The 23754-nt window shown below is 38.6% G+C and overlaps 1 protein-coding gene across 7 annotated transcripts in view; it reads left to right on the top strand.

Moving 5' to 3' along the window:
- Positions 1-23754, top strand: part of GRID1 (glutamate ionotropic receptor delta type subunit 1) — a 522559-nt gene that overhangs the window by 115350 nt on the left and 383455 nt on the right. The window contains exon 3 of one of the 7 annotated variants that reach the window (XM_046943243.1): positions 2637-2752. The exons of the other annotated variants lie outside the window; for them this stretch is intronic. The gene's annotated coding sequence lies outside the window, so the exon portion shown is untranslated. The remainder of the gene's footprint in view (positions 1-2636; positions 2753-23754) is intronic. 7 annotated transcript variants of the gene reach the window in all.

Raw genomic sequence — 23754 nt, 5'->3', positions numbered from 1 at the left:
GACTTCTGGTGTTGATATCAACTTTGTACAGCTATTCTATATTTGAATTATGTGATGATTTGTCACAGAACTAGGCATTGGAAGCCTTTCGTGCTATTGGTGTTGACAGATATCAGAAACTTTACCAGAAGTTTTCTTTGTAAGGGACATGTATTTGAGAAGTAGTCTGGCAATAAGGATGACTTACTAGTGTTTTGTATTGGATTGGGTGGAACTGAATGATAGTTTCTAGTCTTTGGGAAACCACTTACACAGTAAGTGTTGCTGTAGTAGAGACAAGAGGATGGCTAGCCTTCTCGTAAAGCAGTGGGAGAGATATTGAGGTTCTTACCGTGTCATGGAACCATGTGCAAGGCAGATTACAATTGGTTCAGAGGGCTCAGGAGTTTTGGATGCTGAATTGTTTGATTTAGATCCTTATGAGTTTAACAGAGCCTTGAATGTAAAGCATCCAGCTGTTATGCTACAAACTGTCTCCTTAAAAGTACCTGCAAGCTGCTTTAGAATTAGTATTTTATTTGCAGTGCATTAACTATTGGATACAACACTGGAAGCTTGGTTGTAATGTTCCCCTAATGTTTGTAGGAAGTGAGTATTAAGGAATAGATACAGTTTTTCAACAGTGATACGTCTCTGACAACCAGTGGATGAAGTGGTGAACCAAAATTCACTATATGTTGTTGTCTGAAGGCACTGAGGGTTTTTTGGGTACCACTGAATTGTTTACATTTGTGGTCACGCAGCAGTCAGCATGGAAGATCCTGGCTTTGCACAGAGCAGGATGCTTGGGTTATGGTTATGAGAAGCATTCAGCAAATTTGGGATTGCGTGCTGATGTCAGACTGCCTCACACTATTATTTTAGTGTCTCTTGATAGCTGCAGCATGTGATCATCATCTTGCGCAAGGAATATAAATAATGACAGCTTTTTTGGAACTTTGGGGTAATGAGTTCATAGGCTCATGAGCTTAAGTTTAGCTCAATTCTTTAATGGTCTATACTTTTGAAATGAAAACGTCATAGTCATTGCCCTGCAGGATTTTTTTCATGTGATATTTGTCCAGTTGTACTTTAAGCTTAGGGAACTGCCTAATGTATATTTGAAATGAAGGTATTATTCATGTATTCTTAATACCAAAAGGAAGAGCAAAGGAGAAACCATTCTAAAATTGGATATTTGAGGCTTATATGTATTTTGAATTACTAAGTATAAATTTTCTTCTCTGTGATAGGAATAATATGAAATACTTTATGGATCTTAAAACTTCACATGTCTGTGTAATAAGTTACAATTTTTATCATTGTTTTGAAACTCTAATTCTTCAGCTTTGGCTTACCAATTGAAAACCTGTCTGATTAAAATGTTCTGAAGTTGCTTCTTATTAGAACTAGATACTAGATATAACATTAATGTTATAACATAGACTTCATGTGTAGTCAGGTGTGAACAAAGGTGTCCTCAATAATCAAGAGCGAACTATTATCCCACACTGTGACATATTCCCTATATAATGTACGAGTTTTGTTTTTTTTCTATTTGCTTATTTTATTGTTCTCTTCTACTTAAGTAGCATCAGCTCCTTAATATCTGAACTTTAAGAGGGGGAAGATGAAAACTCAGTGATCTAGAACAGACTCTTGATCTAGGAGAAGATTACAGATTATATCTCACACCTTTCAGATGTGTTGGCACTTATTGGGCAGTTCCAGTTTCAAACTTTGTGGGTTTTGATGATGCTGAAGGTGTTAAAGGAAAGTGGAAAAAGACCAAATGTGTTCTTTTTGGCTCTGAGACGGTTTTGTTTAGCTTCAAATATGGGGTTGGAGCAAGATTGAAGCATTGAGATAAGTAACTGTTATAAAAATCCTAAAAACTACATAGCATTAATTGCACAAGTGTTGTCTCTATACACAGGAATAAGTGATACGTATATTAACAGAAGCTTAGATGTTTAACTTAGCAGTTTTAGTACGCTTGTCTTTTGCTTTTGTTTAATAGATATTCATGTTCTTACTTGCAACAATAGAATCTTTCTGAGGTTTTCCTTGCAATTATTAGATCTGCTACCTTATTTCCCTTCACTTCAAAGGTGTTACTTATTAATTTTTTTACTGCATTAGTTTTTATTACATCAACTGTTGCTTTCTTTAGAAAGCCCTGATTAACAAAAGGGAAAATAATAACCTGTGAAGCAGATAAAGGTGTAACCTCAAAGTTTTGATAATGAGCTGCCTTAATCCTTGGGGATTCACCACAGTAAAGATATTGCTTGTTCTCTGGAGTCACTTGCTGTTGAACTTTTCCTTGGAGAACTGAAAATAAAGGCAAGATATAATGAGGGTTTTTCTTTTTGGGTTCATGCTCAGAATGGTTAAGCACAATCCTGTTTTGCCAGGTATGTCAGAGTGGGCTTTAGGAATTGAAGTTTAAAATGTTCTGCTAATTGCCCAAGTGTGATGGTTTAGGGCCCTGCAAGATTAGGCATTTGTGCCCCTGTTGACTTTGACAAAATTCAAACTAATGACTGAGAGTGACATGGGGGTGTAGTTGGGGAACTGAACTTTTTTTTATACAGAATCAACACTGCCTTTTAATGCTTGGCAATCTTGCTGTCGCTATTTGTTTTGTGCTGCAGACACATCAGTCTTCTCCTTGTGTGTGATGCAGGAAAGGAACAAGTTATGCAAGATGAGTGGCTGAGCTCTGCAGGACGACATCACCTCCTCTTGGACTAGGAAGCTAAAGCTTGAGGTGACTAGAGATTATATGCAACTCAAAACTATATAAATGGGTAGGGCTTTCTGATCATTAATCAGTAGGAATTATATGGTGATGGAGAATAAATTTTCATTTTGGCAGGCTTCAATATGCTAAATTGCGGAAGATTGTCACTTGGGGTCCAGGAGTGAAAGGAAATAGATGGGAAGGAGACAGGAAATAGTCTGTGATTCTGTAGTTATCTCTCAGTGTGTTTAAAATGTTTTAAAGGTAAAAGGATACCAAAGAGAAAAGGACTTTTCTGTTGTGCACTTTGAAAATACTCATAGGAGGTTCTAGATCCCTTGCAGTACAGTAGGAATAGAGTTTAAATAGTTTGTACAAGTGAATTTCAGTTCAGTTGTTAGAAGACTTCCAGTCTTTGCTTTTTAGGAACCTTGGTTGCAAATGTAGTTAGAAAGACTTGCGAACATTCTTTTCCCAAAACTTTAAACAAAAAAGCACAATTTCTACACCACCAAGCTGTTGGCATTAAGTCGTACTCACTGGTTCTCCTAGCAAGCTGTGACAAAAGATGTTTTTTCCTTTTTTCTTCATCTTTTCAAATAGAGCAAAAGGCAGCCATAATTAGAAATGTAGCTTCTATTGAGAGAAGTCTTCTGTTGTTTCAGTTGGAAACAGAAGGGAATGGGTTGTAACAAACTACAGTGCAACAGGATTATATCTTCTTATTGTACTCAGAAAAATGTAGATTTTCTTCTCATCTTTCTGTTATGATTTCAGCTATAGAAATTTTTTTGGTTTGCATTACTTCTGAATGATAGTTTTCATCAGATTTCTGCCAAGAACTCCCTTTGGCTTTTGATGATCTAATTCATCCTGCAGTGAATCAGCCTGTGATGATTGATCTAGACTTAAAAAAAAAAAAAAAAAAAAAAAATCGGTAAAAATCAGGGGATTGCTTGGATAAAAGCTGAGCTCCCCATGTCCAAGTATGTGGTTACATCATATATATAGAACACTGGTTCAAAAATGGCTATTGCAGCACATTTTTCATTGATACACATCTATGCTAGTTGCTGAAGTGTGACATTAAAAACTCTTCCTGTAATAAAGAATTCATTTCGTTGATGGATTTTTCCATTTGGAAATAGACTCTCTATTCTCACATCTGTGCTGGTGGTGGTTCAGCACAGAAATATGCTCAATTTTCTTCTCATAGAGAACGCTGAAAAGTAGTGAACTGATGAAAGTGCAGTACCTGTATCATTTATTCTTGCCTTAATATGATAAAGCTGTGTGCCCAGTTGCAAGCACAGGGAGACGGATGAGCCAAAAAGGTTAATTATTTCTTTTCTAACCCTCACCTCTTTCCATGCCTGAAGGTGGCCAGTTAATTTTATATACTTTTTTTCTACCAAAAAGATGGTTGGGGTGTGTCACTATTCTTTATAAGGATGTGAAAGGATCTGTACTGAGGAAGAATACCAATGAAATTAGAAAGCCATTTTGCTTTCAGAAACACTTTCGAGAGGCTGTTTAAAGTTAGAACTTGTAGTGAGCTTGGCATTAAAACTTTTCTATCCAGAAGACATGAGATTATCCTTGGAGAGGACCACAGTCTGTTTTTTCAAGGTAGAGTTGTTTAATGTCCATGCAAGTTGTATTCATAGTTAAGGCTTTCAAATAAAAACCCACTACGTTGTCTGTACTTCCCAGCGGCTTTATTGCTGAATGGTTTGCATCACAGCAGACTTACTGCACTCTCTGACTCTTAGCTCGCTGCAGAAGAGGTGATAGAGTTCTGCCTGCTACTGCACTATTTATTTTCTTAGCTCTATGAAAATGGGATAAATCAGTATGAACTTAGTGTTCTTAAATCTAAAGCAAGATGCATCTTTGTTTTTCCTTATTGCATTTCTTTTGAATTTCAGTCATTTCAAAGTATTTTCTTTCAGAAGCTGTCTAACAGCAGTTTGCCAAGACTTGTACAAGCACTGTTAACTACTGTTTCATGTCTACTGCATTAAAAAAAAACTTATTTTAATAAATTTAAGAAAACCTCTTATTTTTCTCTAAAAAATCTTATTTGATTAGTATTTGTTATTTGTAGTTTTCTTCCAACTGGGTTGTGTTAAGATTGTATCCAGTTTCATAATTGGAAGGTTGTGTCTTGGCTGGCAAAGAGTCTGAAATATATCAGGAAATTTATGTTGAAAGGATGTCAGCATGAGGTCATTACATAGGAAGTTGAATCAGAGGTCAAATTTGCTTAATTATTACAAATGGTGTCTTATAGATTATAGGCAAATTACTTCAGAGATGGACCTAAAGGCTCCTGCAAAGGGATCTTTGTGATTGTTATCTTAAAATAATCAGTCTCCAGAATATTTTAAGAATCCTTCCCTATTTTTTTTCCCTTTTGCTTTATGATCTCCTTCAACTCATTCTAACTTTTCTGAAGTTAATTATTCAGAGGCACTGACGATTTTTCACATACGAAAAGGTATAAAGGCTGAAAGACGTACCTACAGCAGTAGTTGAGTGCTGTGTAAATTGTGCTCATGATGATGTGGCATTTAAAAAACAAACAAAAGAAAAGAAAAATGCTGCAAAATGAGCTTTTGATACAATTGAATCGTCTTTAACGGGTAATCTAAGCAATCTTACCGGTCTTATCAAGGTAGTCTGCTCCACATTGAGCTGGTTACTTATAGAAAGTACATTCAGCTATTTCTTTTTTTCTTCAGTACTTTTAGTCAACTCATGAGCCTTATGAACTAAACTATTATAGAGTTCATTACTTAACTGTACTGCTAAAATAAATGCAAATGCATGTCCTGGTTCCTTAGTTTGGTAACTACAGGGGCTTGTCAGACTTGTTGCTTTTCTTCTTTGACTCCATGAAAAACAAGAACTGTGAGCGCTTAGGTACTGTCCCAAGACAGCATCAGCTAAGATGCATACTCAGGTCTGGGAGCTGCAAGTGCTACTGAGCCATGTGTGAAAGGCAAAATTACTACTGTTTTTATTTTTCATGCCGCGGTTACAGTGGCCGTCCTCACAAGTGTATTTGTGGTCTTGGAGACATTATTATGGCAACATTGTGAGGTTGTGCTGTGCCACAGAGGCAGAAACCAGCCAGCATCATTTCAGTCAGTACTTACCCAAATTGCTCCTTCATCTATGTACTGTACAAAAAAAAAAGTTTTAAAGCTCTCCAGTAAAGCCTTCCTGGATGCACAAAGCTAGTCCTAAACCTGTCACTTGACGTTGCCTTGTTTACTTTCTTAGTGGGAAGGAGTGATTTCAGCTAAGGGAATGCTGAATTGCTAACATGTAAGCGCTGGGGAAATACAGTTTAATTTTCTTCAGCATGGATCAGTTGGAAGGCCATGTCTTTGAATTGACACATATAATGCGCATCCACCCACCTCAAAGGTTGTGGTATATTCTTTGTGGGTTTTTTTGCTATTTAGCCTAGAGGGAGAAAGTGGTGATACTGTGACTGGGCACTTGTGGTTTGTTGTAGTTCTCAGATAGGGGCAGTGTGCCAGTAGGTGAGGGTCTCTAGAAAAGTTTTAGGGAAATATCTATGTTCTAAGAAAACCTACTTATTTTCAAGCTTAATATGATCTGGGAAAGAGACCGTGTGTTTCCAAGTACAGTTTCTGCAGTTTCTCTGGGCTCTGCTTCTGGCATTGCCAACTCTTTTTGTAATTTTTGAAAGTGAAGAGGCTCTTTCCCCCGCTTATTACAATATTTGAGCTAATATATATATTTCTCTTGTTATTGTACTCTGACAATTTTTAGCCTTAGATACATAAATATGGTTTTGTGGTGTTACAGTATTAGAGTAGTAAAAAATGGTTAGGGTGATCCAGGACTGTCACACTCACTTTTAGGATGTGTAGAAAGGCTTTCTTAGGGAACTACTGACTGTCAGCCTCACCTCTGTGCCCTGGGCAGGTTCTCCTGGATGCTATGTTAAGGCATATGGAAGAGAGGGAGGTGATAGGAGATAATGAGTATGGCTTCACTGAGGGCAGTTCCTGCCTGACCAACATTATGGTCTTATCTAATGATGCAACTGTGTCAGTGGACAAGGGAAGAGCCACAGATATCATCCATCTGGACTTCAGTGAGGCCTTTGACATAGTCCTCCATAACATCCTTCTTTCCAAATTAGAAAGATATGGATTTGATGGGTGGACTGTTTGATGGATGAGAAACTGTTTGCAGGATCGTACCCAGAGAGTGGTGGTCAATTGGCTCAATGTCTGGATTGAGACCATTGACAAGTGGTGTCCATCAGGGGTCACTACTGGAACAGGTGCTCTTTAATGTCATCAGTTAAGATTCAGTAAACAAGACTTCGTGCAGATCTCTGGATCTTGAACTATAGAGCTGGTTTTCACTGGACAGGATTTGGATTAGGTTAGTTGTGGTCAGTCTGATGATGAATGGTGAAAGGCTCTAGTACAGACTAGCAGAAATGGCATGAGCGTTCATGTGATACATGGTATAGTCAGCCTTACTGAACAAATGAAAAGAATGGGAACTGCATAAAATGTTGAAAGTGATGCTTATGAAAAAGAAAGGTGATAATTTAGTAAAGCCTCCTCAAGATGAAAATGTACAGATTTCCACTGTAAGCCTATGACAATTGTGCATCAGCATGTGGAAGTGTCAGTACATCATTATCATACAGAAGCTATTCAGCTCCAGTAATTTTTAAGTTGCTGCTGAACACACAGTAATTACCTTATTCAGTTTTAATTAAATGTGAAGTCATGCATATTGGAAACATGATTTACAAGTTTTTCAGAGTGTAATGATTCCAAAGTGATATTTCTAAGCATCTAAAATCTTACTTATAAAACTAAGATTTAGTATAATTGTTTTGCTTTCTATGAGAATTGGTTCTAGTTTAGCTCTCTTGACCCATCGATATTCTGTGTACCCTACAAACGTGGCAGGATTTGTAAGTCTGAAAAACCAAGATTGAATTATCAAGCTTTTCTGCTTTGAAACCCTGCCAACTCTTACTTGGTAATCCCAGAAGAATTAAGAAAAAAGGGAATGGACTGTGCCACATTTACTCACATCAACTTGGCTTGTCATCGGGTCACAGGCTAAAGAGAACAATTGCATAACTGCCAAGGCAGAGACACAGGCACTGTCATTAAGGATCTGCGAATCAAGCAGGCTGCTCAAGTATGTGTATGTGTGGCCCTTGGGACGATGCTAAATCACTAAGATCTGTATGCTGAAGGTCTTACATTGTGAATCTCTGCACAATTAAATCCCCATGATGCATTGTTGTTTTCCAAATCGTTCTTTAATGGAGTTAGAAGGAAATCTTTTAAGTATGGATGTTGATGTGGAACATTTCAGCAGCACCGTATATGTTGAAAATGTGCTCTTTGGTGAGGAAGCAATACCATGCTACTTGAAGAACCTCCTACTGTCTCTCCAAAGCACAATCCCCAGCTCTTTGTTCACTTATCTGCTTACCTACTGCACGCTTCATTTTTCCAAGACCTTACCCTGCATCCTCCCCTGGATGACCACAGCTTGGCACTGGGTGCTGTGGAAGGGGAGCTTGCTCCTGCATCTCATGATGTTCTTCGTGCCCTCTGGCCACACTGCACAGACCAGAAGCCATTCAGTATATTTGCTCTAGGATCAAAAATTACCTTTGAGCCTTAGGCTGCTTGTTGCCAGGTTTGCCCTTGCTCAGTGTGCTCATTTCACAAAGTTTTCAGGTGTCTTAAGTGAGGTTAGAAGAACTACAACTGTGGCAACCCACTGGAAGAAAGGAAGGGGATTCTCATCAGAGCTCTCAACTCTAAGTATTTGCATCTCTACTACTAAACCTGCAGAAGGCAGGTTTCTCTTTTTCTTTCCAGTGCAATACACATTTTGGGGAATTTTCCCAAGGAAGAATAAAACATATTTGAATCCATGTTCCATCTTAGTATTCTACAAATGCCTTGTAAGCAAGACTCTTGTCTGGTGAGGAGAAGCTATGAATTAGAAGTAAGCTGGGTTAGGAGTCAAGATGCTGGATTAACTTAGTTGCATTCAGGAGGGCCAGCAGGTTTTATTTAGTGTGCAGACTGTTCCACATTTGAATGATCTGCTGACATCATGTACTTTCTTCCTGTAAGTCATCAAGAACGATAACAGGTTTTTATCGTGCATTGAGCACATATAAATTCCTACTCTTTCTAATGTACTGATGGAACTCAGCCTATTTTAGCTGAACCAGCTCTTAACATATGTGCGTGCAAGTGCTAATTGTAAATATTTTCTTCTAAGAGTCCAAGAAATAATATACACGAGCAATCATATTTATAAATGTTCAGACTCTTGCAAAATTTGGTTACCAATGTTAAATGTGGAACAAATCCCCTATTTCTAAGACTTCAATTTTGATTCCCTTGTTTAAGATTTCTTTTCCCCTCACTTTTTTCTTTTTTTTCTTTTTTTTTTTTTTTCCCCAGTCCTTTAAGCTTTCTAGATGCTGCTTTTGCTTATTTCCCTATGTGAAGATATATTCTACCCTTCAGCCTTCTGGTGAAATTGTAACTACTTGTGATCTTAGGAGAATCAAACTTTGTTATTTATATTTGGAAAAGGAACAATGAGAATATAAATTATTTAGTAACTAATAACTGGTTTAGTCATTTTTTAACAAAAGAGAAATAGAGAAAATATTGCTGGTTCTTTTCAGCAGGGATATTTCCATCAGTTGCTTTTTGGTTTATCATCTTAAATGAGCAGGTTTGTTGAGAATTTTCTTTGCAAGAACAATGCATGCATAGCATCTACTCTTGATAAGTAAACCCTTTAATTGCCAGGTACAGCTGACCACTATCATGCTATGGTAGCAGTGATTCCCCAATCACTCATAAGCCTTTTTCTTCAAATAGAGGCAGTCAAGATTGGTACAGCTGCCCTAACCCAAGCTTTCTTTACTGCACTCTTCTGTCCATTTACAGTAGCTACGGTGGTACCTGCTTTGATATTTGATAACTATTCTTCATGTCAATGTGGCTTTTATTTTCCTTTCCTGGAGTTACTCTACTGCTTTCCAAGGGCTTAGTTAGAGAACAGTATGTTTGTTTCATAATAGTACTTGAGGAATAGGACTCACCTTTTTGAGAGAGAGAGTGGATTTCCAGCCCATGCAGTGCTTCGGCAGTGGAATTACAAAATTGGAATTATTGTCTGACTAGTGAAGGGATAAGTCCAATTTAAAATAGGGGATTTGTGCTCCTCCAGCTGTGCATCTAGTTTAGGACTACCAGTTATTCTGTCAAGTAGCAGTCAGCTTAGTAATTTGAAAGTTTTCGTGGTTGGAAATGTGCTCTATCAGTCCTATTTTCCAGTACACACAACTTGCACTTGTATCTTGCTTTTCACAGTGCTGGTAACTTCCATTTAAAACAAAATCCCACCCACCATTTCTCAAGCGATAGCCTTTGTCATGAAGATGAAAAACCTTCTGTTGGTATGAAGATAATTTTAATGTCCTCAAAATCATGGAATGGCTTGGGCTGGAAGGGACCTAAAAGATCATCTATTTCCAGCCTCCTTGCCTTGGCAGAGTTACCAACTGCCAGATCAAGTATTAGATGAGGTTGCCCAGGGCTCCCATCCAGCCCCCGCCTGGCCTAGAACACATCCAAGAAATGGGACATCTACGCTCTCTCTGGGCAGCCTGTTCCAGTGCCTCACCACCTTCTCAGTACAAAAATTTCCCCCTGATATCTAATCTATGTTTCTTTGCCTTTGGTTTAAAACCATTCTCTCTTGTTCTAGCACTATCTATCTGTGTAAAGAGTTGATTTCTCTTCTGTTTGTAATCTCCTTTTAAATACTGGAAGGTTGCAGTGAGGTCTCCTTAGAGCTTTCTCTTCTCCAGACTGAACAAACCAAGTTCCCTCAGCCTGTCTTTGTACTGTAAGAGTATAAAAACCCTTGCTTTCATTCCCTGTCCCCTCGAGCTTCAAAAGACATTTGCTACCTTGCCCCAATAGTGTTGGACCACCACCTCTTGGGTGATTGAACTTGTTAGAACAAACCCGAATGCCAATATGTTGCTTGAACCATATATGCTCTTAAGTAGGAATCTGTAAGTAAGAGTCTGGAGTTAAGTTTCATTTTCACCTCTGACCAAATATAAATTCCAGAGAGTGCTCTTCTTTCCTGTGCCTGAAAGGAAGAAAGAAAGCAGCAGGTGACAGATTGAAACATCCTCATCACTGTTGTTACAGACATGTTTTCCCAATAGGGATATCCTGTGAAATTCTTGTGCATAGGGCGCAGTAAGCACAGAGAGATCTGTCTTTTCTGACTGTCTTCTGAGAAATATAGGTGGAATTAAGAAACAAGACCAAATGCTGCTCTGTCTTGTCTTCCTATATTGTGCAGGGATGCTGAACAGCTGTCACATCTTACTGTACCATTGGGAAAGGGGTAATGTTACCTCAGTTCAACCTTTCAGTTTCTGGCTCAGTCTCTATCATGCTGAATCTGTGGTTTTATATATTCGGTATGCTCATGTTTGTCCTGTGGTTCTGACGTCTCTTAGGGAAGGGCTAGCAAAGTCCTAGCTCAGGAAGTTGAAACTGTTTTGTACCTGCTGCTTCAAACATAGAAATAGACTAGAAGGGAAGGAGTAAATATCTTCACTGCCTGTTCTCAATTTACTGCCCATTCCATTCTGTCTCATTATCTTTTTTTCTCTTCTTTTCTCCCCTTTTCCCCTGGAGGCAAACGAACTAGCTTTGTACCAATTTGGACTATATGAAATGAAGACCCTCAAAAGTCTAGAAATCAATTAGTGAAGCTTGGCTGGTGCTCTGGTCTCTGTGTAATTTATATTGGGACCCTTGGGATTTGGTTAGCTGGCTTATTCTCTGTTTACTACGTGCTTTTTTTTTCCCTCTGGGTTTTGTGGCACTGCTGAATAGTAACATAAAGGAAATCCAACAGTTATGTAAATCGTGTGTTTTTCAGAGTTGTTAGTGAAATGGGAAGCAAACGATTAGAAGTAACATCTGCCATCAGAAAGTTTATTTCCTATCTGCACTTTGCTCTGGTTGGAAATGCAGGAAGGTGAAAGACTCTTGTTCAGCCTTACTGCATCTATGGTAGTGGAAGAACGTGTTGAGTGTCTGAAGCTGTGGTGTTATTTCCTTCATTCCAGCTAGATATGGCAACAGTTCACATCCTTGTTGATGGAGTTGGGAGTAGCAAAGGTTTATTCCTCAGTGGTAAAAGCACTATGCTGCAAAAATAGTTTTTGTTCTTACATTTGACCTGTTAATACTGCGTGACTGTTTTTTCTCTCTGTTATTTAGCACTAATCTGTGTGCTATTCCACTGAAGGAAGATAAGTGTTCATGCACTTGTGACAATTACTGGGAATGATTAAATCTTAGGGTTTTCACTTCATGGTTTATGCAGACCAGACATGTAGGTGCTTTTCCAGACTTAATAACCAAGCTAGCAGGCACGCTTCAGTGTCATTTTTTTATGGACTACTTCTGCTGCCAGTGAAGCACCAGCAGCTCATGTGGCATTGCAAGCAGGATGAGTATGGTACAGAAAACACTGTAAATTAAATTGTATGCTTTGATGAGGAAGAATTTGAGATAGCTAGAAAGAAAAGAAAAGAAATCTTCCTTATTTGGTCTGTATGCCACCCCAAGCAAAGTTATGCATATAAATAAGCATTGCAGAGTAATTGCAAGATGAAATGCATGAAAACTTTATATATGTATAGTGCTGTTCTTTATTGGACCTAGGTACCAGCACTTTTTCAATAAGCAGGCTACTTTTGCTATCATTTGTATAGAACTCTTCAATTAATTCTTAAGTTTTACTTGTAGCCCATTGAAAAAATCTACTTAAATTTTGCCTGTGGTTGTCATTCCTCACCCATTTTATTTTGGCTGTGCTGGCTAATGGTTTTGCTTACTTATCTATACAGCAGTTTTAAGGAAAGGCCAAAGATTCTTATCTAAACATACATAATTCAGTAATTATTAAAATTGTTTCCTTCCTGCTTCATCTGTTTGTTACTGTAACTCACATTTAATTATCTGAGAGGTTGACAGCTGTTGGCAAGAAGTCAGTGTTTACTCATGTTGATTCACTGGTTTATTATCCGCGTTGTGAATTGCAGTAGTCAGTACTGCCCCTTCTATCACGGGCTTCTAAAAAATTAATACTTAGTTTTAGAGAGAGAGAGAGATTGAAGAAAACAGTGAGTTGATACCAGCTGACATAACATAAATAGTAGTAGTAGGATACTGACCATCTGACTGGAGAATCCTGCCAGAATTAAAGTATGGCAAGATAAACTGTTGGAGCGCTCAGCCAAGTCATTACAAATTGTTTTGCATGAACAGGGGTGGGTATGATTGTCTCACTCATTGTTTGAAACTCCTGCTTCTGGTTTTATTCTCCATGGGAAAGAGAGAATGTATTGACTCAAACTTCTTGAACGCAGTGTACAGTCATATAATTCCAAACTAGAGCATTCTAGTGGAGCTTAGTGTGGAAGAGAATTGTTTGTTTTTGGTTTTGTATTTTTGGTTCTTTTCTCTAGGAGGCAAGGTACTGCTGGAACAGCTGTGCTGAGTGCATAGATCACAATATGGGCAGACTGTGTCTCCCTTTAGAACAGAGTAGCCTTCTGAAATCTGCATGCGTAGATCCCATGCTATTTTGCCATTATTATTGCTGCTCTTGGTTATACCTGCTGTCAAACAGCAGAAACAGATTTAGTAGGAGTATCTTGCCCGTCTGAATAGAAGCAATTGTCCTGTGTAAAATAAATAACCCAAACCAACCTCCCTTTCTTTCCCTGTAACCTAAACCCCAAGACAGCTCTGCTGAGATTTGGCTAGGAAGGAATTTAACTCCATCTGTCTACGGAGGTCATGTGAAACCACCTCAGTTTTGGAACACGTTGAATTATTTAATTTGGGAACTGCAACTTAAAGAGATCTGAAAAGAAAATCAAATACAATTGTGGCACCATGGTTGTTATCCAGTGTTGCAGTTTTTGAAAGGTTAGTCATACCAATTACATGTTCTACCCAACATCTCCTCTCTCAGTAATTAAATAGGAGGCTTTCTGAAAGTACAGAGAAGTCAATATTTGGATATCCTAGGGTGCTGCTTATCAGTTTAGGATGGTAACAGTCCTGGTAGTTTTATGGCCCTAAAGCAGACTGTATCTCTCTGATAGGGAAGACAGGTATATTGTACTAACCAAGTTTTGCGAGCAACAAAGTAGTTGAGACTGTTTAGATTGATTTGAAATGAAATCCGGATGTTGCAGGTGTACGTGATAGCCTCAGTCCTTCTAATTGTGGCATGCAACCAATTTAAACGTCTTCCTGTGGAATTTTTTTCTTTAAGATTAGGTCTTGCTCAAGTTGAGTAGGCTTAAAATCTAACATGATAAATAGCATAAATGAGAAAATCATATGAGGCAATCCAACATGCAAGTATAGATAGAAATTTTAGCAAAAATTAAAAGGGGACATCTGTAGCTTATCCCTTATCTTTTCATAGTATAAAGCAATGTGGGACAGTGTTGCTGATGACTGTATTTGATCAGGTGCTGCGTTAAAGAGCTCAAGAACTCCCTCGATCTTACTCTTAGCAGAGCAAGATGTCTAAGCCAGTTACATCTGGGAGGGGAACATCTGTAAAATGATTCAAAACTTCTGTATCCAAAAGAAACCTGGAGAGTTAGGAGCAGAACTGACAAAGATGGTCTGTGCTTTCTGAATTCTCGAAGAACTGATCAGTTGAAGACTGTAGGTTCATAGAACAGTATTCAGATTAAATGCTTTTTCTGTACTTCCTTGTAAAAGACCCTTGAGCTTCTGGAGTTTGCTCTTGGGTACTGGGCTGCTCAAGGGATGACATCAAGGTTTCTTTTTATTTCTGTCTTGGGAAATCGTCTTTCTAATGCTAAAGGGAAGAGCACTGATGTCTGTTGGATCTGTTCTGGCGTTTGCGGTTTTAAATCTGAAATAATATATAAAAGATAAATGAAAATCACAACTCTAGAAGTATTTCTATATTTGTGCTTACATTTACATTTGTTTATGATACTGGCAGCTTGTAAATGCTACCTGCCACTGTTTAAATTTCTGCTAGCATTTCAGTTGTTCTCTGAAGCTAGCTAAAGGTTGGAGAGAAAAAAACCTTATGTCCCATTAATTAGCAGCACAAGAATAATACTCAACATTTCTTTATGGTCTGAACCTCAGGATTATTTATGATAGGTATGCAATTAGTCAAAACTCAGCATGATGTTTCCCCTAGGACTGTCTTGAAATACAGCTTGGGGTTAGGTTCTCAGATTATCATGACAGCTGACATTTGATTGTATGCTGTTTTTGGAGAGCAGGCAGGATATGGTGATGCATAGTATGAACTCTTGTTTAAATAATGCAAAGTAAAGCTTTTTTAAAAATTTCTGTTCACATTTCCAAAACAGAACTGTAAAACTGCTTTTTCAGCATCTATATTTTAAAATCTTTTTGTTGTTGTTGTTGTTAAAAGCGAGAGTAAAAGCAGCTTGGTTACCATAGCAATGAGCACATCAGACTGCAGTTTGTTCCTTGCCCTGAGACATGGGGAACTAGTGACCGGAGTGCTAGAGCAAGCTCTTACAAAGCAAGAGGTCTGATCCCCTTCCTTCTTGGCCCTGCAGATCATAACACCAATGCAGAAGTTTGGAAAAAGAGCTTTTTTTCTCTTGACTCGATCTCCCACCTGCCTTGTTCTGTGTTATGCCTTAGGATATGGCTTCCTCTGGTATCTGCTAGCTCAGTTGAGAAAAAGGCAAATTGTGACTGATAATATGCAAATAACTACAAATATACAGAAGGGACTAATAACATAGCGCTACAATGTGAATGATTGCAGCATGGAGGCCTGTTTGGCTTTCACAAACAAGATGCAGTAAGGATGGAGTAATCACAATACAAGCAGAAGTCATAGCGTCATCTTTTGTTTTCCCCTTTGTCGTGCTATTTAGCAACAAGTATCATGCCACTGCCTTAACTAATGGCAATTTCAAGCTCTGGGAAATATTTGTTTACATGAAGAGAACCATGTGCATTGCTTCTTTGGTAAAGTTGACAATTTGAATCCAGATATGGAGCTGCTTTAGGACCATGACTACCTAAGAACATTATTGACTGCTTTGTGGGTCCAGAATGTGAAGCTGTTTTCCACGAAGTCCATAATGAGTCAAGGCTAGCGTCTGAATTTTCATGCTCAGAAGTTGAACCAAAGCCCTGTGAAGGAGCAGTGAAGGCTGTAATGGCTACTCAGGACTTTTGTATCAAGCTGTTGATCTGAGGGGTGTAAGCTTTTCCACTGACACAGTCTTGCATGAGATGGTGTGTGAGGATTTGTCTTGACTCCACATTAACTCTGTTGTTTAAAAAAGCAAAACCAAAAAACATACCTGGTTTACAGAATGAAAAGGGAAAAAAAAAAACAAACCACCACCATGAGCACAGGGATAGTGTGTTTGTTGGTTCATACTCATGCTAAACAATGCAATTGAGTAAAAATAGAAAAATTAGGTTTCATCTAGTTCTGGTGTTGATTATGGGTGCTGAAAAGTACATCAGAGAAAAACTTCAGCAAAATTTGGCACGGTAGAACAGCTGTCTGCCTGGAAACCTTTTAGAATGATAGGAGATCTACACTACCGTGCAGTAGACCAGTTACAAGCCACTGGTGTTTGCTCCAAAAAGGATTCACTGAAGAGATAAGAATTTTTGTCTTTGATAGTTTATTTTAATTGCCTTTCTGTAGCTTATGCTAATTTCAGGTTAATTGAATACAATTTGATGACAATGTGCTGCGTCTACGAAATGCAAATTCTCCGAAGTCCTCAAGCAGCGTTTCATCTTAATGAAAATGCCACTTGGCAGGGAGAAACGTGGTTTAAAAGCAGAGGTCAATTTTGGCAGCTAATGAGTTGGTGTAAATTATCTTGCTGAGGAATTTTTTGTTTTAATAGTGAAATGTGTGTTTTTTTCTCAGTTCTCTCTATCAGTTACTTAGTCAGGTACGATCTTTTTCTTATGATGGTTTCTGAAAAAGTGCTTTTTGCAAGACTTCATGAAATTGTCCCCTTCCTAGCGTAGATTAAAAGCACCTCTTCTCTAGCTGAGCATGTTGTTGGCCAGAGATGTGAACATAGGGGTGGGAAAATGGGAGTAGTGGAATAAGCGAAGTGGAAGCTCATGAGTGTTCCCAATAATCCTTCAGGACTGGAACATCATATATGACTCTTAATGAGACAAAAGTGATGATATAGCTAATACAATTTTTCTGAAGCAAAAAGAAAATGTGTTCAACAGACTAAAAGTGTAATGTGAAACTGTAGTCCTGCTGTAGTTTTAAAAAATATCCAGTGCCAAGCTGAGGACATCTAAGTCTGAATTCTTTATTTTTGTGTTAAAGGAAAATAGCATACACTGAAAGGGCAGTAGTTTCCACTTTATCCACGCAAAATGGTCTTGCTGCATGCTTTCCCCTCTGAAAAGACAAAAATACTTTTTTTTCTATGTAGTTCTTCATCTTGTGCTTCTCATGTGGCACTGGCTAGATAGCAGATACGATTTGAACACTGACTCAGCCTGGGCACAGGGATGATGGGATTTTGATTACCCAAAGAGAGGGAGAAAGCCTATATCCCATTAGCAATCCTCCGAGACTAGTGTACTGTAAGGTGTAATCACTTAGCAATGTGCATCTGTAGTATTAAGCGTGTTTGAATGCCAAGGAATGACTTATAAAACGTAACTCATTACAAAAGTCTTGGGGCAAGTCTAAGCTGTGATATTGTAAATTTCAGAAGCAAACATCAACTAGAAACCACTGGGAATGGATTTATATGGTAAGTCATTTCTCCTCTCAGGTGAAAATTAACTCCCTCTTTTGAAGGAAATCTTATGCCACAGACAACATATTTGGTGAATACCAGTGATTTTTAATTAGTAAGCCTGTGCAGGGACTTTTCTGTGAAAAATTATTTTGTAAGAACATTTGGTCTAATGTCCCTCTTTCTAGCTGAAAATGCAGGATCTGTTAACAGGAATGCTGGCATCAGAATACAGATTTTTCCAAGAGAGCCATTGGCAAATGACTGAGCTCTGACAAGATATTCTCAAATGTCCAGTGTGAATTAGCTGCCCAGTTCTCACCAGCTTCAGGTATCTAACTGCTGTTTGTTCCTCTGTTAATCTTATTTATTTATTTATACGTTTTTAAAGCAATAGGCTTCTGCCTGTGTATCTTTATCTCCTTCTGTGAGGCATGTGTGAGGAAGAATGTGTTGTAGGGGTATTTGGGCTGCTCATCAAAAAAGAGCCTCATCTGTGTGCTGGCAGCTAGATGAATGTGACAGCATGCAGAAAGTGGATTGCAGAGGGGAGAGTGGCAGGATTCACCTTCTGGTGACCTTACCATGCCAGCAACCAAAACGAGTTACTCAGATATGTCATAACCAGGTAGCAGCTGGATTCAGTGGGTGCACTGCAAACTACGTGTCAACTGCCAAGGCATGTCAGCTTGGCCAGTAACCTCAGATGCTGTCCTGCCCCGGTGTCTGCAAGCTTCTCACAAAAAGATTTCTTAAAAGACTTTTAGATGTAGAGATGTCAGTGGGGCTGTTTGATGGTTTCTGGAATCTTCTGGACTGAAGTTTCAAAAAGATAAAAAGTATGTGTAAAAACTATTTACTGCTTTTGTTATGGAACACCAGAGTGATTCTAAGCAAACTGCACCAAAGTTCCTACAGGTTTCTAATTGTACCTGGGTTGTTATGATGTCTTAGCATTTGATTCACAAAATTGCTGAGCACTATCAGGTGTCAGAAATATGCCTGGGAACTGAGCTAGACCATACAATAATGTGAGGGCAAATGTCTGGTCTGATTTAGTGGTTTTGAACTGGATAATCAAGATTTCTGATGTGAGTCTCACTATTGCATGTGTAGAATGGGTACAGTGACTGAAAAGTGTTTTTTTTTTTCCTAGCACCTAGGTGATTAATAAGTGAATACCATAGAAAACTCCTAGTAGGAAATGAACATTTGTGTTTGAAGTTAAAGCTGGAAAAATAAGGGGTAGGCACAGATGCAATTTGTCCTTGTTCAAACTGCTTGTTAAGTGAGTTTCTCTTTTTCAGTGCATTGGGTAGCATAGGAAAACTTAAGGGTGGGGGGGGAGTAGGATCATATAATTAAAGATTGTATAACAATACAAGAAGGCTGGATTGATTTTTGTTTACGTAACCTGTGCTGTGTAACTAACTTCTTACTGTATGAGCATTTGTGGAGGTGTGTGTAATTTGCTGCAAATAAAGAACAGTGAGTACTTTGTAAAACATTAATTAAGATATACAGTGTGTTCGTATATTGCTCAGTAGCTGGGGTACGGTGTTCCACCTTTTTTCAAAGGTTACTCTGTGGCACAAGGTCAGCCAGCACATGGGGAGCGTCCCTTGCTTCCTTGAGGCAGAGCCATAACTGTGAGACAGTAATTCTAAATACTAACTTTGAGAGAAATAACCAAATAGTCCTCTCTTATCTTAAGTGAGGAACACCCTATCAGGTTTCCCTTTACTTTCTAGGTAATGGATTTTTGAGCACCATATTATACAGCATTGTAGAACATACACTGTCATGTATGTATCGTATCATATCTATTGACATAACGTGTATTATAAAATGTATTGGAATATATTTAAATTATACATACATCAACCTGTATCTTGTACAATAATTTGTGCAATTTAATTTTTTAATATAATTTTATAGCTCTTGCTTTATAAACTGAAATTACTTAGTTTTAAAACTGTGTCGCTTTAAGTTTTTGACATCATTGATAAAGAAAAGGATGAGATGACCATAGCACTATAGAAGTCCCATAATACAAATAAGTGAATCCATGTATCAGCTGGCTGGCTATACCATGCTGAATTCTTATTTCCATTAGCATAAAGACTAAGGGAGGTTTTTTTTTTCTCTTCACAACACCAATTCAGGTCTATTCTGGGTATTTACAAAACTGAAAGCTATGTAGAAGTCTCTCCTTTACAAAAATTTTTTTGGATGTAAATCATACGATTGTTGCACTGTTATTACTTCAGCAATTCTGAAAATGGGTGAGGAAAATCCTTTGGATTAACAAAACAAAGAATGTGTTAAATGATCTGAAATAGTGGAAAAAAGTATTTGGGGCTGAATGGAGCAGCCTATTTGACCCTAATGATGGTTTCATAATACTTACATATTAAATAAGTTGGCAGATGTAATGCATTGTAAATGGGGATTTTATTGCTTTAAAATCAGTGTGATGTTTCAAATACAGGGTACAAAATTGAATTGCTTTGTTGACAAGGTTCTGCTGACCTTTTCCAAAATGGTCTACGAGTTGATAGCCCCTTGAGAGCTGCATAAGTGTGCTCACCAGCCTTTAGATGGTTGTATTCAGTTTTACTGTTTGGAAATGGAAGTGTTCTCAGATTGCTCCTAACTCCACATCAGTTTTATCCACTGCGTGGCTTACTTGTTTCCTTAGTTTCAGTGAGGCTGAGAGTGAGATAGCAGAGGGATAAGCAGGTCAAGGCTCTTGGATGCACATGGAAGGGTTCTGTGGGAAAGCCAACTTTGAGCTTGTCCATGAGCTTGGTAGGGAACATCCTGCAGCTTGCTCCTGGTATTGAACTCACTTGTATCCTTCAGACCAGCAAAAAATAGACACTAGTTAGACTAGTACTATAGGAAATCAATTATGTAGCATGCCTAAGAAATAAGCGACTCACAAAGTATGTCCATATATTTGAAGATAACAATAAACTGAGCAGGGAGAAAGCATTCATATTGCATGCTACAATAGCTACAATGTAGGAAAATAAAACATGTTAAATCTACAGTATTTCTCTTCAATGTGCAAAAGAGACTTTCAAGGCCCTTGTCGAAGGGGCCTGTTTGGTAGCTGATGTGGTGGAATGACTGGATGTTAGCTCCCACAAAAGTAGCATAAACACTGTCAGAATTAAACTTGGTTTAGTAAGATGTAGGACAGGAAGCTCCTGCTGTGCAAAAGCGGCAAGGAGGAAAAATCTGTTCTAGTGATGAGAAAGCTGAGTAGGAACTTACTTTACTCAGATGGAGTAATTACTGCTCTGCTGAACTAGATCCAGATCAAAATGTTTGTAACTAGAAATTACTTGAAAGTTCTGAAATTTCTCATGGAGAAAACTCCTTTACTATGGGGGCTTGTTTTGGGAATAGGATCTATTTCTCTATGAGTTTCAGACACTCCTGTAGCATCAATGTAACTCCTTCTGATAACTTCTGAGTTTAAAAACCTTCCTGGTTCTACCATTGTCTTCTATTCCCTCTAGTAACCTTTGCATCCATAATGAGTACAACAGATTACATACAGCTTGTAGAGGGTGTTCTGAAAGCTTCACTGGAGAAAAAGCAAGGACAAAACCACTCTGAGCCTCCAATGATTGGTAGATGAGCTTCATTTTCAAAACACTGGTTAGTTAGTGTTTTGCAGGAGGAAGCGGAAAATAGGATGGTGGCATGGGAGACTATTTAGAGCTGAAAGTGAGTGGCAGTAAAAGCTCAAGAACTGTTTGCAGCTTCCTGGACCGCTTGTGGTCTCTGTGAAGCTGCTTTACAGCTTTACATCAATGAGTAATGTTGACTGTGACTAGTTCAGGGAGGGGGCAGGTGAAGTTTATGCAAGTAAATGTTTTTGTCTGGATCTCTGCTGTATGTCCCATGCCTGTTCAGAACCCTCCTTTTCTATGTTTTGCAAATATTTGCACTGAAACAGAAATTGGTGAAGTAGAACTTCCAAGAAGGGATTGAGTCAACAAACTTCATAGAAACCTTCCTATGCTGCTTCCAAAAGTGGCCGGAGTGTGGGAAAGAGCGATGGAACATCCCCCATGTATCACATTAACATGGCATTCAGGTGGCAGAGTGATTTGGTCCTGGGTGCTCTGGGTCCATCCCGGCTCTGCTGCCAGGCTTCTTGTGCCAACCCAGCCAGCTGCATGCTGTGCTGCTGGTGGTTATTGGCTTAGGGCTGAGAGAGACTCTGTGGCAGGCATCCGGATATCCCCACCCTGATCTGAGCTCTGTAATATCATATTAACAGATAAATGATTCCCAACCTATTTATTTTCAGAACAATCGGGGAAGTGCTGTGGGGTTGCATGATGTACAAATCTAAGATTTAGAGGATTACTGGAGAACATTAAATTGTTGTGGCTGGATTGTATTCAGTCTAAGAATCTAAGATCTTTTGTGAAAAGTTGATATACATGTAATTTTAGTCATTAAGCTTTCCTGATTTTTGGTATTTGGATACTCTGCAGAAGCTGGTAAACTGATGACAATTTGTCAGCTTAAAAATCACAAAAGATCCAAGGGATTTAATTCCTTACGAAGACAGATGTTTATTCTGTGTTGGATGAATACTATCAGATCCTGTACCATTCAGCAGAAGAGGGGTGAGTGGGAATTGGTCCATACTGTCCTTGGCTTCTGCCAGCATACACTCCACAGCTTGCCGGGAAGCAGGCAGGTACCCATTAGGTTATTGTGAGCAACAGCTGGAGGCCCAGTTATGCTGAGACTTTAACTCTGAGTAACTACTGAGCTTAATCGTGTTAGCGTTGTAAACATTTCCCCAGCGTAGATGGCATCTGTGTCTTTAAAGTGAATAAGGTTTAAAGCTGAGTGGATAACAAAGCTATCCAAATAATGCCTCCCTTTCTAGGTCACTGCCTTCCTCTAAAGTGCGTTTCTGCTCTGGAAGGCAATCAGCACCAACAGTGTTAGGTTTTCACTTACTGTATATTTTACAATGTTATATATGGCATTATATTGATAAAAGCTGTGGTACAGAAGTCATCAGGCTTCACATAAAAACTGTGCTCTTCCCTCAGGAGGTGTCACTCTAATTTTAGATATTTGAAAACAGGATATAACAAGTAAAGATGAGAAAAGATGAGAACTGGATGTATTACATCAGTAAACACTGAATTTACTCAGAAGTGGAACATGTAGAAAGATGCATAAAGGAGAGAATGACCTTTGTTAGCCCATCCTCATAGCTGTCAACATAAAAAGATCAGGAGATGTGAGTGAGGAACGTGGAGCAGATGGGTATGTGGAGGGTGTGCTGCAGCCAGACAACAGAACTCGGAGGTCTGCAGAAGGGTTTATCATGAGGGAAATGGCTGCTCAGGATGTGGAGTCTGATGTTACTGCAGTGTTGCTGGTGCCAAATCTGAAGTCCCTGGCTAAGTTCAACGTTAAAAATAGTGAACTGTGGATCTGGATGAAAGAGAAAACATTCCTTAGAACATCCAGAGAAGGTAAGAAGGTGAAGGCTAGAAAACTTTCTTCCGTGTGGAGAAAAGTAGATTATTAGAGGGACTTAAACTGGTAATAGAATTGTGTCAACAAAAAACTCTTAGCACAGCTGTATTTTGTTGGGAGCATGTCCTTGTGTCTTGGAGGCATAAGAAGAGGATTTGCTAGTTGAATCTGTGTGGTGAGGGCCGGAATGGGAGTTCTAGCTGTCAGAGCTGAAAGAACAGGGCACTTCCTAGACACTGTGGGCTTTGTCCTTTTGCGTTTTGCTCCTAGGGAAAGCTCTAAATGAGGTAGTGAAAGATGAATATGTGGCCCTTGAAGGGTTTGCAGTGGAGAACACACTGTATTAAATTGAAATATGCATAAAAACTAAATTAGGCTGGCTTATAAAGTGAAGTTGAAGCCAATTATGGAAATTAAGCATGATGTAATAGTTAATGAAATCAATGTAGCAAACACAGCGAAGCTATGCTGATTGCCAAGAACATCTTGCTTTTTACAGTACTTACGTAACAGGGAAGGCCTCTGAGTATTTTTAATAATAACAAGCCATTTAAATAAT

The sequence above is a fragment of the Gallus gallus genome, chromosome 6 (genome assembly GCF_016699485.2).
Source record: "Gallus gallus isolate bGalGal1 chromosome 6, bGalGal1.mat.broiler.GRCg7b, whole genome shotgun sequence".
NCBI lineage: Eukaryota > Metazoa > Chordata > Aves > Galliformes > Phasianidae > Gallus > Gallus gallus.
This window is presented reverse-complemented; position numbering and strand designations above follow the sequence as displayed.